This window comes from Sus scrofa, chromosome 2, assembly GCF_054392235.1.
Source record: "Sus scrofa isolate SSC_HxYL_T2T_F1_AM1 chromosome 2, Sscrofa_HxYL_maternal_Yorkshire_Landrace_v2.0, whole genome shotgun sequence".
Taxonomy (NCBI): Eukaryota; Metazoa; Chordata; class Mammalia; order Artiodactyla; family Suidae; genus Sus; species Sus scrofa.
The window spans coordinates 88,652,401-88,665,091 of NC_139384.1; the positions used below are offsets into that span (position 1 = coordinate 88,652,401).

Sequence of the window (12,691 nt, forward strand, 5' to 3'; positions counted from 1 at the left end):
AAGCTGATTCGAGACTTCAGTGGTAAACTGTTGCATGATTCTTCCTCCCTCAGCTATGCAGAGAAAACTAATTAGTGGCCTGTTTCAGGCCATTCATGATTACTCAGTCCAGTAAATCGAGGGACAGTTCCGGTGGTGGGATCCTAGCTTGGAGTAAAGTCTGCAGCTGTATTCGGAAATCAGGTGGTGATTGAAAATGAAAGGATAAAGGACTGGGCTGATCGATGGTGCACATTAGTTGGCTGGTGGTCCAGGCTCTGTGCTGGGGCCAGGGCAAAGCGATAAATCAGGCTCTAGCCTGCTCTGAGTAAGCGCACAGCTTAGGGTCAAGACTGTTTTGTTTTGCTTTTCTTTTTACAGCTGCACCAGCAGCATATGAAAGTTCCTAGGCTAGGGGTCAACCCACCTGAGCCACAGCCACATCAAAGCCAGATCCTAGCCAAGTCCACAACCCACACCGCAGTTCACCGCGATGTCAGATCCCAGGGATCCAACCCACATCCCCATGGATACTAGTCAAGATTGTTACCACAATGGAAATTCTTGGGCAAGACTGTTAAAACCTACTAGAGATGCATGTGGACGGGCAGGGCAGTGAGGAGAAAGGAATAGCTGTCTACTCACCATGGCAAACTAGGATGAGCCCCTGGCTCCTTCCTGGAAAATCAGCTCCGAAGAAATGAGAGGCAAATGGATTTCAGCAACAAAATGAGACACACACACACACCCCCAGCTGTCTTGGACTAGAGGATGTGGGAAATGGATGGCTTCTGTTGGGGCAGAGAAGAGCTGGAAGGGCAAGGAAAAGATTAAGAGACAAAAACTGTTTGAGTTCTATGCTTGCTTCTCCCCAGCATGGCCTTGGAATGGTCATTGCCTGCCATTTGCCAAGAAATCAACAGTGCCATCTCAGTCCTCTAGTGTCAGAGGACACTGGACAAGGGCAGGGCAACATGAAAGCTCATCAAGGGAAAGGGGTTGCAAAGAGCAAGTTTAGACTGACCTGCTGTCTGTGGGCATCCATCCCTCCACAGCTTCCAAGCCCTGAGTACTGTGCTTTACAAAGTGTCACCAGACCAAGGGGCCATTGTCATTCTCTGCCCTCCTTGTGTGTGCTGTGCCCTGGTAACCTTTACTACAGCCTGGAGAAAGAGGTGACTTACTTTTTGTAATTCATCTGCCCAGAAGGAGCTCCTTTTTGTAATTGAAACAATGTGTAAGGAGGCCAGGAAATCCAGCTAGCTGCATAACAAACAACTTAGTTGCATAAAACCATAAATGTATTATATCTCCTGATGCTAGGGCTCTGCTAGACAGTTCTAAGGGTCTCACTTGGGGTTTCTCATGCCTCTACTGAGATGGTAGCTAGGGGTTAGATGTTGGACACCTCTGTGTCCCCAATGAGGCCTCTCTGTGTAGTATCCCATCCTCTCACTTTTCTTTATGGCCTCTCTCCAGCAGGTTAGCCCAGACATCTCACATGACATCCCAGGGCTCCAAGTTCCAAGTAAGTGGAAACTACCAGAACTTTTGAAGAATGTCACAAGCCCAGTCCAGATTCAAGAGAAGAGGACATAAGCAATGCAGGAGCCGCATGAACATAAAGGGAGGGGCACACTTATTTGGGGCCATCTCAGTAGACTAGCTACCACAGGGAGGGAACCACTGGTTGCCCTGCCCGATACATCCTGTTCTTTCTGAATATCTGAAAAGAACCCCACCAAATGCCCTTCCTGATCCAGATTAAAGTGTTCCTCGTGTTAGGCAAGACTTCCTAGTACAAGTTATAAAACCCCGACTCAAACAGGCTTTATGCAGAAAGGGGTCATTTAGTATTCCAGTATCATTTAACTGAGAAGTTCAGGCATCTTCAGATGTCAACAAGGGTCAATCCAATCCCACTCCCTAATCCTCTGCTCCGTTTTATTCCCCTCTGGCCTCTTCTCACTGGCCATGTGACCAGGCACAAAAGATGGCTGTGTCTTTAGGCTTAGAGTCTACCAGCTCCAGCTGCAAAGCCATGTCTCATTTGCAGTTCACTTTATTGTGCTTCTCAGATAGTGCGTTATTTACAAAGTGAAAGTTTGTGGGAAACCTGCAAGTCTATAGGTGTCTTTCTCCAACATCATTTGCTCACTTCATTTCTCTATATCACATTTGGTAATTCTCACAATATTTCAAACTTTTTCATTGTTATTATATTTATTAGGGTGATCTTTAATTAGTGATGTTTGATGTACTATTGTAATTGTTTTGAAGTACCATAAATTGGCCCATATAAGATAACAAACAATGGGTAAATGCTGCATGTTCTGACTGCTTCACCAACAAGCTGTTCCCTTGTTTTTTCTCCTTTTCTTCAGGCCTCCCTAATTCCTAAGACACAATATTGAAATTAGGCCAATAAATAATCTTGCATTGGCCCCTAAGAGTTCAGGTGAAGGGAAGTGTCACATGTCTCTCCCTTTAAATCAAAAGCTAGAGATGATTATGCTTAGTGAGAAAGGGATGTCAAAAGCTGAGATAAGCTAAAAGCCAGGCCTCTTGAACCAAAAATTTAGCCAAGTTGTGAATGCAAAGGAAAAGTTCTTGAAGGAAACTAAAAGTGCTATTTCAGCGAACACATGAATGATGAGAGAGTGAAACAGCTTTATGCTGATATGGAGAATGTTCTAATGGTCTGGATAGAAGATCAAACAAGCCACAACTTTGAAGCCAAAGTCGAATCCAGAGCAAGGTCCTAACTCTCTTAAATTCTATAAAGACAGAGAAAGATGAGGAAGCTGCAGAAGAAAAGTTTCAAGTTAGCAGAGGTTGGTTTACAAAGTTGGAGGAAAGAAGCTGTCTCCATAACATAAAAGTACAAGGTGAAGGCACAAGTGGTGATGTAGAAGTTGCAGCAGGTTATCCAGCAGATCTAACTATGATAATGAATGAAGGTAGCAACACTAAGCAGTAGATTTTTAACGTGGACAAAATAGCCTTATATTGGAAGAAGATGCCATCTAGGACTTGCATAGCTGGAGAGGAGAAAATGCCTGGCTTCAAATCTTCAAAAGACAGGTGGACTCTCATTAGGGGCTGATGCAGCTGATGACTTGAAGTCAATGCTCATTTACCATTCCCAAAATTCTAGGGCCCTGAAAAATTATGCTCAGTCTACTCTGCCTGTCCTCTATAAATGGAACAACAAAGTCTGAATGACAGCATATCTATTTACAACATGGTTTACTGACTCTTTTAAGTCCATTGTTGAGAACTGCTGCTCAGAGGAAAAGAAAAAGGATATTTTCAAAGTGTTGCTGCTCATTGACAATGCATGTAGTCATTCAAAAGCTCTCAATGAGATTCATGTTGTTTTCATGCTTGCCAGCACAACATCCATTCTGTAACTCATGGGTCAAGAAATAATTTGGGGAGTGCCCGTCGTGGCACAGTGGTTAATGAATCCGACTAGGAACCATGAGGTTGCGGGTTCAGTCCCTGCCCTTGCTCAGTGGGTTAATGATCCGGCGTTGCCGTGAGCTGTGGTGTAGGTTGCAGACACGGCTCGGATCCTGTGTTGCTGTGGCTCTGGCATAGGCCAGTGGCTACAGCTCCGATTCGACCCCTAGCCTGGGAACCTCCATGTGGTGCAGGAGCAGCCCAAAGAAATAGAAAAAAAAAAGACAAAAAAAAAAAAAAAGAAAAAAAGAAATAATTTGGGGGGAGGAAAGAAAGAGTAGGATGGACTGGGAATTTGGGGTTTAGTAGATGCAAACTATTACATTTAGAATGGATAAGCAGTGAGATCCTACTGTTTAGTACAGGGAACTGTGTCCAGTCTCTTGAGATAGACCGTGATGGAAAATGATATAAGAAAGGGAATGTATATGTATGCATGACCGGCTCACTTTGCTGTACAGAAAAATTTGGTACTACACTGTAAATCAACTATAATTTTTAAAAAAGAAGTAATTTTGATTTGCAAGTCCCCTTATTTAAGAAACATATTTTGTAAGTCTGTAGCTGCCATAGATAATGAGTCCCTGGTAGATATAGACAAAATCAATTGAAAGCCTTCTGGAAAGATTCACCATTCCAGATCCCATTTGTGACTCATGAGAGGAGGTTAAAATATCAATGTTAATGGGAGTTTGAAAGAAGTCGATTCCAGACCTCATGGATGACTTTAAGAGGTTAAAGACTGGCGGAGGAAGTAACTGTAGATGTGGTGGAAATAGGAGAAAAAACTAGAATTAGAAGTGGCGCTTGAGGAGTTCCCCTCGTGGCTCAGTGGTTAACGAATCCGACTAGGAACCATGAGGTTGCAGGTTCCATACCTGGCCCCACTCAGCTGGTTAAGGATACTGCGTTGCAGTGAGCTGTGGTGTAGGTTGCAGATGCGGCTCGGATCCCACGTTGCTGTGGCTCTGGTGTAGATCAGTGGGTACAGCTCAAATTCGACCCCTAGCCTGGGAACCTCCATGTGCCATGTGTGCGGCCCTAGAAAAGGTAAAAAGACAAAAAAAAAAAAAAAAAAAAGAAGAAGTGGAGCTTGAAGATGTGACTGAATTGCTGCAATCTCATGGTGATGGTGAAACTTAATGGATAAGGAGTTGCTTCTTATGGACGAGCAAAGAAAGTGGTTTCTTGAGACAGAATCTATTCCTGGTAAAGATTGTTGAAATGACAACAAAGGATTTAGAATATTATACAAATGTACCATCTTACACCAGCCAGAATTGCCATCATCAAGAAGTCTACAAATAATAAATGCTGGAGACAGTGTGGAGAAAAGGTAACCTTCTTACACTTTTGGAGGGAATATACATTTGGTGTGACCATTATGGAAAACAGTACGGAGGTTCCCCAAAAAACTAAAAATAGAACTACCATAGGATCCAGCAATCCCACTCCTGGGCATCCAGGAAAACCAGAGAAAACCATAATTCAAAAGGATACATGCAACCCCAGTGTTCATTGCAGCACTATTTACAATAGCAAAGACATGGAAGCAACGTAAATGTCCACCACAGAGGAATGGATAAAGATGTGGTACATATATACAATGGAATATTACATAGCCATAAAAAAGAATGAAATAATGCCATTTGCAAGAACATGGATGGACCTAGAAACTATCATATTAAGTTAATCAGACAGTGAAAGACAAACATCATATGCTATCACATATGCTATCACCTGTATGTGGAATCAAAAAAAAAAAAAAAGGGAAGCAATGAACTTTTTTACAGAACAGAAATACTCACAGACTTTGAAAAACTTACCGTTACCAAAGGGGATGGGTAGAGAGCCGGGAGGGATGGATTGGGTTTAGGATTGGCATATGCACACTGAGGTATATGGAATGATTGGCTAATGGGGACCTGCTGTATAGCAAAATACTGTATCTACCCAGTATTGTGTGATAATCTATGTGGGAAAAGAATCTGAGAGAGAATGGGTAGGTGTATGTGTATGACTGGGTACTTTGTTGTACCACAGAAATGATCACAACCTTGTAAATTAACCATACTTCAATGCAACTTAAAACAGAATATTACACAAATTAGTTGATAAGGTAGTGACACAGTTTGAGAGGATTGATCCCAATTTTGAAATGATTGTTCTACTGTGGGTAAAACACTATCAAGTGGCATTGCATACTAGAGTTCATGAAAGGGAGTCCAATCAGTATGGCGAACTTCATTATTGTCTTATTTTAAGAAATCACCATAGCCACTCCAATCTTCAACAACCATCACCCTGATCAGTCAGCAGCCATCAACATCAAGGCAAGATCCTCCACCAGCAAAAAGATTATATCTTGTTGAAGGCTCAGGATGGTTAGCATTTTTTAGCAATAAAGTTGTTTTTTTTGTTTTGTTTTGTTTTTTTTTGGTCTTTCTGTTTCTTTAGGGCCGCACACACAGCATATGGAGGTTCACAGGCTAGGGGTCCAGTCAGAGCTGTAGCTGCTGGCCTATACCAGAGCCACAGCAACATGGGATCCAAGCCATGTCTTTGACCTTCACCACAGCGCATGGCAATGCCGGATCCTTAACTCACTGAGCGAGGCCAGGGATCGAACCTGCAACCTTGTGGATACTAGTGGGGCTCATTAACCGCTGAGCCATGATGGGAACTCTCCGCAATAAAGTATTTTTTAAATTAAGGTATGTACAATTTTTTTAGACATAGTGCTACTGCACACTAAATAGACTACAGTATAAATACAACTTTTATATACACTGGGAAACCAAAAAATTTATGTGACTCATTCTAATGCAGTGTTCCTTTAGTGCAGTTGTCTGGAACTGAACCCACAATATCTCCAAGGTTTGCCCATAAATGTTTCTTCCCCCTAAGATAAAACCACCTATTTCATTGTTATAAAAATAATTTGTGATCACGTTGTTTTTTTAAGTAAGAACTAGGAATTCTCTTGGGGTGCAGCAAATTAAGGATCCAGTATTTTCACTGCAATGGCTCGGGTTGCTGTTGTGGTGCAGTTTCGATCTCTGGCCCAGGGATTTCTGCATGGCTGGGGCATGACCAAAAAAAAAAAGTCTAAACAACAGGCATGAAGAAGAAAGTGAAGGGTCTCATCCCTGGCCCTACCCTAACCACACTCCCCAGAGATTTGAATTGATTACAATGCTTTGGCTTTAAATAACAAGAAAGTGAGAAGTGAGGAAGGGAGGGAAGACAGAAAGAAAACAAAACCAAACCATCCTCAAACATGCTTATTGAATAGGGATACTTATTAACTCCCATGACTGAAAGTCCAAATGTAAGGCAATCTTTAGGGTTGTTTGACTTAAGGTCTACAGGCAGGTCACTGATACTCTCATGGGCAAAAAATGTTTTGTTACCTTCCTGCTTATTATGGGAAATTGGGTATTGAAGTGATGACAGGAGCTGAACTAGGAGGGAAATCTGAAAGATTTTTCCATGGAAATTAGCCTTAAAAAATTAGGGCAAGCAGACTCTTGTTTGAGGTAGGTAAAATGAGGCCTATTAAGTTTCCAAAACTGACATTATCCACAAAATGTCCAAGCCCCCACAAAACCCTGGTGGGCAAGCAGGGGAATGGTGTTCATCTTTAAGACACCTATCTAGGAACTTCATCTGGACTGATGGCCCTCTGTGTGGCTCCTCTGCCTCGATGAGCAGTGGGTCAATCCAGAACCCTCTGTGGGGTCTCCGCAGGGAATCTCAGCGGAGTTGGAGGCAAAAATCTGAAGAGATGCAGAGGAGGCATGTCCTTTCGGAGATGGCTGGGGCATGGGGCTTTATTGGGAGAAGCTGAGCTAACATAGGTCCCAGGTTTTTTCATTCATGGGTCACTCTCTGAATTTATCTGGTTTCATTCAGTTGAAGAATGGGAACCTGACTTGAAATAATTTAGGTGGAAATAGAGTGTATCAGCTCAGGATAATAATAGCTGCTCTAATAAACAGATACAAATTTCTTCCTCATGTAAAAATCCATTCAGTAGGTGATTTTTCCTCCTAGTAGTGATTCAGGGACCTGCACCCTTTCCTCTTACAGCTCTGTCATCCTCTAGGCAGGGGTGCTTATTCTGGGGTCCCATGTACGCACAAAAGATCTGTGGATATAGGCCAGGGAGGAGCGCTGTGAACCCAGACAGTCAAGTTTAGCTTTTCCTTCTATTTTGAATCTAGATGAAAAATCCCAGTAGAATGAATGATACCTCTGACTATCACCAGTGGAAACCTCATATTTTCATATCCTACCACAATTGTAGGAGAGAGGTATTTTTCCCTCAATTTCATTTTTTCTTTTTTAAATTGAGGTGCATTTACATAACTTAAAATCAACTATTTTAAGTACATACTTCAGTTATATTTACTACATTCACAAGGTTATGCAACCACTACCTCTCTCTATTTCTAAAACAATTTCATCATCCTAAAAGGAAATGTTGGGAATATCTAGAAATATCATTTTCACTCATTTACTACTTTGAAAATATAGTAGGTATTAATTAGACCCACCAGTAGAATTTGTTACGTAACGTGCTATAAATGCACAAATATTATTAGGTCATAATACTTTATTTTGGTAACTCCATTTCAGTGTAACTGGTTTCCTTTATAATCTTATGTATTTTATTTTATGCTTTTAAAAAACATTAGTCGCAGCAAGAGGATCTGTCAAGAGGGCTCCTGGCATTAAAAAAAAAAAAAAAAAAAGCATAAAGACCCCCTGGCCTTGTTTTTGGAGCTCTCTGCACCTACTGATAAAGATGGGGAGAGACAGGGAGAAAGCACAAGTTCCTCTTAACTAGTTCAGCCTAAAGTCACTCATAGTACTTCTCTCACTCCATTGGCAAGAACTAGTCACATATCTCCACCAAATGTGAAGACTTGGAAAAGATTTTCACAAGCTTGGAAATAACCTACCCAATTCTATCCATGCAGCTGCTTCTCAGCAACATATCTGTACAATGGAAGGAACAGAATGAATTTTTTGACGAGTTAAACATCTCTGCCACAGTTTACCCCTGTGATTACCAAATATCCCCATTTATACATCTTCCAACAAATGGCACCTACTCTTCCTGTCTCCAAAGAAGGCCCCATGCATTGCTCCATCCTTCTCTTAGCCCTTCTTCTATCCCGCTGCCTAGAATATGGAGCTGCTGTCTTGGTCCATGAGCATGAGACCCAGGATGTCAAAATAAGAAAGGGAAATGAGGAAGTTCCTGCTGTGGTGCTGTGGGTCAATGATCCGACTCATCTCCATGGTGTTGCTGGTTCTATCCCCAGCCCAGCACAGTGGGTTATGGATCTGGCATTGCTGCAGCTGTGGCATAGGTCACAGACGGGGCGTGGATTCAGTCCCTGGCCTGGGAACTATCATGTGCTGTGGGTACAGCCAAAAAAGGAAAAGAAAGGGAGCTGGAAGAAGCCTGGTGTCTTAGCATTTCGTGGAGCAGCCACCGCACCAGCTCTAGGCTGAATCCCTCCGTAATCATAGTACATAATTGGCAGGAGATAAGATTGATGCCCTGCCACACAGAAACCAAAAGCTTGCTGGCAGAAAGTAGATTAAGAGTGGTGCCTTACAAACTAAGTTGATTAGTTAAAAAATGGCCTCAGATTCATTACACTGTGAAATTGGGTAATGAGCAGACCACAAAGGCAGATGACCCCAGTCTTAAAATTTAAAAACTATGTCTACGCAACCATCTTTGGTTATGGGTATTTTCACATGGAATTAACAGGATGAGAAGAGAATGGAAGCCTACTAGGATTTTAGGGAAATATCAAAGGATCACCAATATGGCCTACAATCCCAGAATTATTTAACCTCGAAAGCAATGCCGTCTCCCAAACCTGCACTGGCAGGAAGCAGATGCTTTAATGCCCAAGTCTAATATGACATGAAAGAAAACATAACCTCCAGAAGGCAAAGACAAAGCTTTAGAAGCCAGTGGGCAAAAGGCTGCCCGGTGTGTTGACCAATTTCTCAATTTCCAGAGAAGTGAGACTCTGGTGTCCTAGAAAACCAAGTGGGCAAGAACAAGTGGCTGTTGTAGATCTACAATCCTCCCACTTTCTGGATTGTATTTGTTTATTTGCTACACTTCTCCTATTTCTACTGATAATCACATATTCAGTGTGTTGGAGACAGGTGTCTTTTAGTTCCTAAGTTACTGGACAACAGAAGCTATATTGGGACCTGCTGGTTACTCTGCCCTATACCAGCCCCTAGGTCGCCCCCCTTGGAGACAGGATGGAAGTGCTCTGTTTATGGGAAGAAGGGTGCACAGGTATATATAGGAGGCAAAGGGATAAGTTGTACCAGGACGGCAGGAAAACTTTTTCCAAAATAAAGATGACATTTCCCAGCGGCTCCTTACTTGCCAGTATTCTTAGCGTTGAGTGGGAATAAATATGTAGAAAATCCTCTGTTTTACTCTCATCAGAGAACAAACCCCTCATCGGAGTGGGGAGGGGCAGATATCTGGCTGAGCAGAATGGGGGAGAGGATCTGAGATCTAATTTCCTCTCAAGGTGCTTTCTCCCATCCTTCTAGTTTTATGGGCCCCTACATTTAAAGAGTATAACTCCTCAGGTAAAGTTGCAGCTGATGCCAGTTTCTGAGACTTAAAGATTCTGAAGTTTTGCTTTGTTTTGTTTCATTTGTTTTCCTTCACAGGAGTCCCCTTCCTCTTAAATTTTTTTTTCATTTTCCAATCTTTATAGATTCACATGAAGTTGCAAAGAAATGTATAGGGAGGTTCCCATGTGCCCTCCACCCAACTGCTCCCGATATTTATATCCTGCATAACTACAGAGCAATATCAAATTCAGAATATTGACATTATGTACAAACCATTGAGCTTATTCAGATTTCACCTGTTATGCATGTGCAATTTTTTTACATGTGTGGCTTCATGGAACCAACAATGTAATCCAGATACGTAATTGGGAGTTCCCATCATGGCGTAGTGGAAATGAATCCGACTAGGAACCATAAGGTTGTGGGTTCGATCCCTGGCCTCACTCAGTGGGTTACGGATCTGGCAGAGCCGTGAGCTGTGGTGTAGGTCACAGACATGGCTCGGATCTGATGTTGCTGTGGCCGTGGTGTAGGCCAGCAGCTGTAACTCTGATTGGATCCCTAACCTGGAAACCTCCATATACCTTCAGTGTGGCCCTAAAAAGCAAAAAAAAAAAAAAAAAAAAAAAAAAAAAAAAAAAAGGCAGAAAAAAAAAAGATACGTAATTGTACCATTTTTGCTGAAATATCTGCCTCTGTACATCAACGCCAAATAGTAACTCAGAGACAGAGTTGGAGGGAACAGAAAAAGTAGCTCTGTCAGGCAAAGAACACAGCAGGCTAGTGTCTCAGGGACTGTGCCACTACACACTCCTGCCCTTGGAGTGAGTAGTGAGGGGCCTTATAGTGTTTGAAGTGCAGGGCATGATCAGTTCATGGACACTTTCCTGATTGGTGAGTGGTGAGGTAATTGGGAGCTGGCATCATCAAATTTCTGGTTTCAACCAGGCTGAGGTCTATGTGCTTATAGGCAGCATACAGTTGACTTCTTCCATCCAGTGGGGGCTTCAGCACCTGCAAAAGAGCTCCAAGGACATGGCTTAGAATATTATCTCAGAATATTATCAGAACTAACTTAAAGGTTCTTGACTTTGTTGAATGGCTAAATTATCATTATTCTGTCTTGCTTAACTGTTTTCCTTTTTCTCTGTATTTTCTCAGTTCTCTGATTAAATTGATTTTTTGATTAAAGTTTTTCTATAGACAAAAAGGCAGGTGGAGGACATGAGTGGGGGTCCACTCTGGGAAGGCCTCACAGGGTCCTGCTCAGTTATACTATCACCTCAGTCTCCCCGTGCTCCCCTGTACAGTCCTATCCTTCCCCTCCCCAGCCAGCCCTAGCCTCTGTAATTATGTTCTTTCACAAATGTTGTATAAATGGAATTATGCAGTATGTATCCTCTCAAGATTGACTCAGTGCAATTTCCTTGACATTGGAGATGTTGCATGTTTCAATAGTTCCATTCTTTTTAATTGCTGAGTAGCATGCCATGATATGGATGTACCACAGTTTCTTTAGCCATTCGTCAGTTGAAAGATATTAGGGTTAGACATTTCTAGTTTGGTACTATTATGAATAAAGCTGCTGGAATATTCGCGTTCGAGTTTCTGCGTGAATACAAGCTTTCATTCCTTCATGCTGGAGGCCCTAGAATGTTATCACTGGTTCATACAGTAATTTTATTTTTTACTATATTTTTATTTTTAGTTTAATAGGAAATGCCACACTATTTTCCTGAGTGGCTGTATGTTTTAATGGGCGAGATATGGTGAGGCCAACACAGGTCAAGAGAGAAAAACTAGAAAGAATTTTAGAGTCTGTTACTCAAAGTTCAGTGTGGGAGAATACAGCCCTTCACACAGGGCCACACAGGGAAGCACTGGTGTCAGAGGAGGCAGAGGGAAGGGGGAATTGTAGACAAACCCTTTTGCTGTCATTTCTCCAGGAAGGAATGGCCAAGGCAAGGTAAACAGATTCAGCACTGGCTAATCTGAATGATTTCAGTAAGTAATTGGGCATAGGGACTCTCCTTGGTTGTCTAGTACCTGGCCTTGGAGCGATTAAAGCAAATGGTTAGTGGCTAGGAGTATGAAAGCCCAATAAAGGAAAAAGTTGGGAGTATGGGCCTAATTGGCTGCTTGTCAAGGAGAACGAACCATGGGCCTCTAGCCATGGCCTCAAAACTGGATCAAGACAGCACTTTTTTTTTTTCTTTTGAGGGCCACACCCGCAGCATATGGAGGTTCCCAGGCTCGGGGTCTAATTGGAGCTGTAGCCACCGGCCTACACCACAGCCACAGCAATGCCATATCTGAGCTGCATCTGCGACCTACACCACAGCTCACGGCAACACCGGATCCTTAACCCACTGATCAAGGCCAGGGATGGAACCCGCAACCTCATCGTTCCTAGTCAGATTCGTTAACCACTGAGCCAAGACAGGAACTCCTTATTTTTCTTTTTAAAAATTGTTTTGGCTATTGTAGGGCCTTTCCCTTTCCATCTAAAATTTTGAATAAGCCTTTCTATATCTTTAAAATACATTTTGCTGAAATTTTGATCAGGATTATGGAAAATCTGTAGATCAATTTGGGAAGAATAGCATCTTTGCTG

General features: G+C 42.3%; 1 protein-coding gene across 1 annotated transcript in view; it reads right to left on the reverse strand.

The window, feature by feature from the left end:
* Positions 1 to 12,691, reverse strand: part of CNOT6 (CCR4-NOT transcription complex subunit 6) — a 153,360-nt gene that overhangs the window by 71,231 nt on the left and 69,438 nt on the right. The window contains exons 4-5 of the mRNA XM_085013590.1: positions 1,164 to 1,242; positions 625 to 789 (exon numbers count right to left, since the gene is read on the reverse strand). The gene's annotated coding sequence lies outside the window, so the exon portion shown is untranslated. The remainder of the gene's footprint in view (positions 1 to 624; positions 790 to 1,163; positions 1,243 to 12,691) is intronic.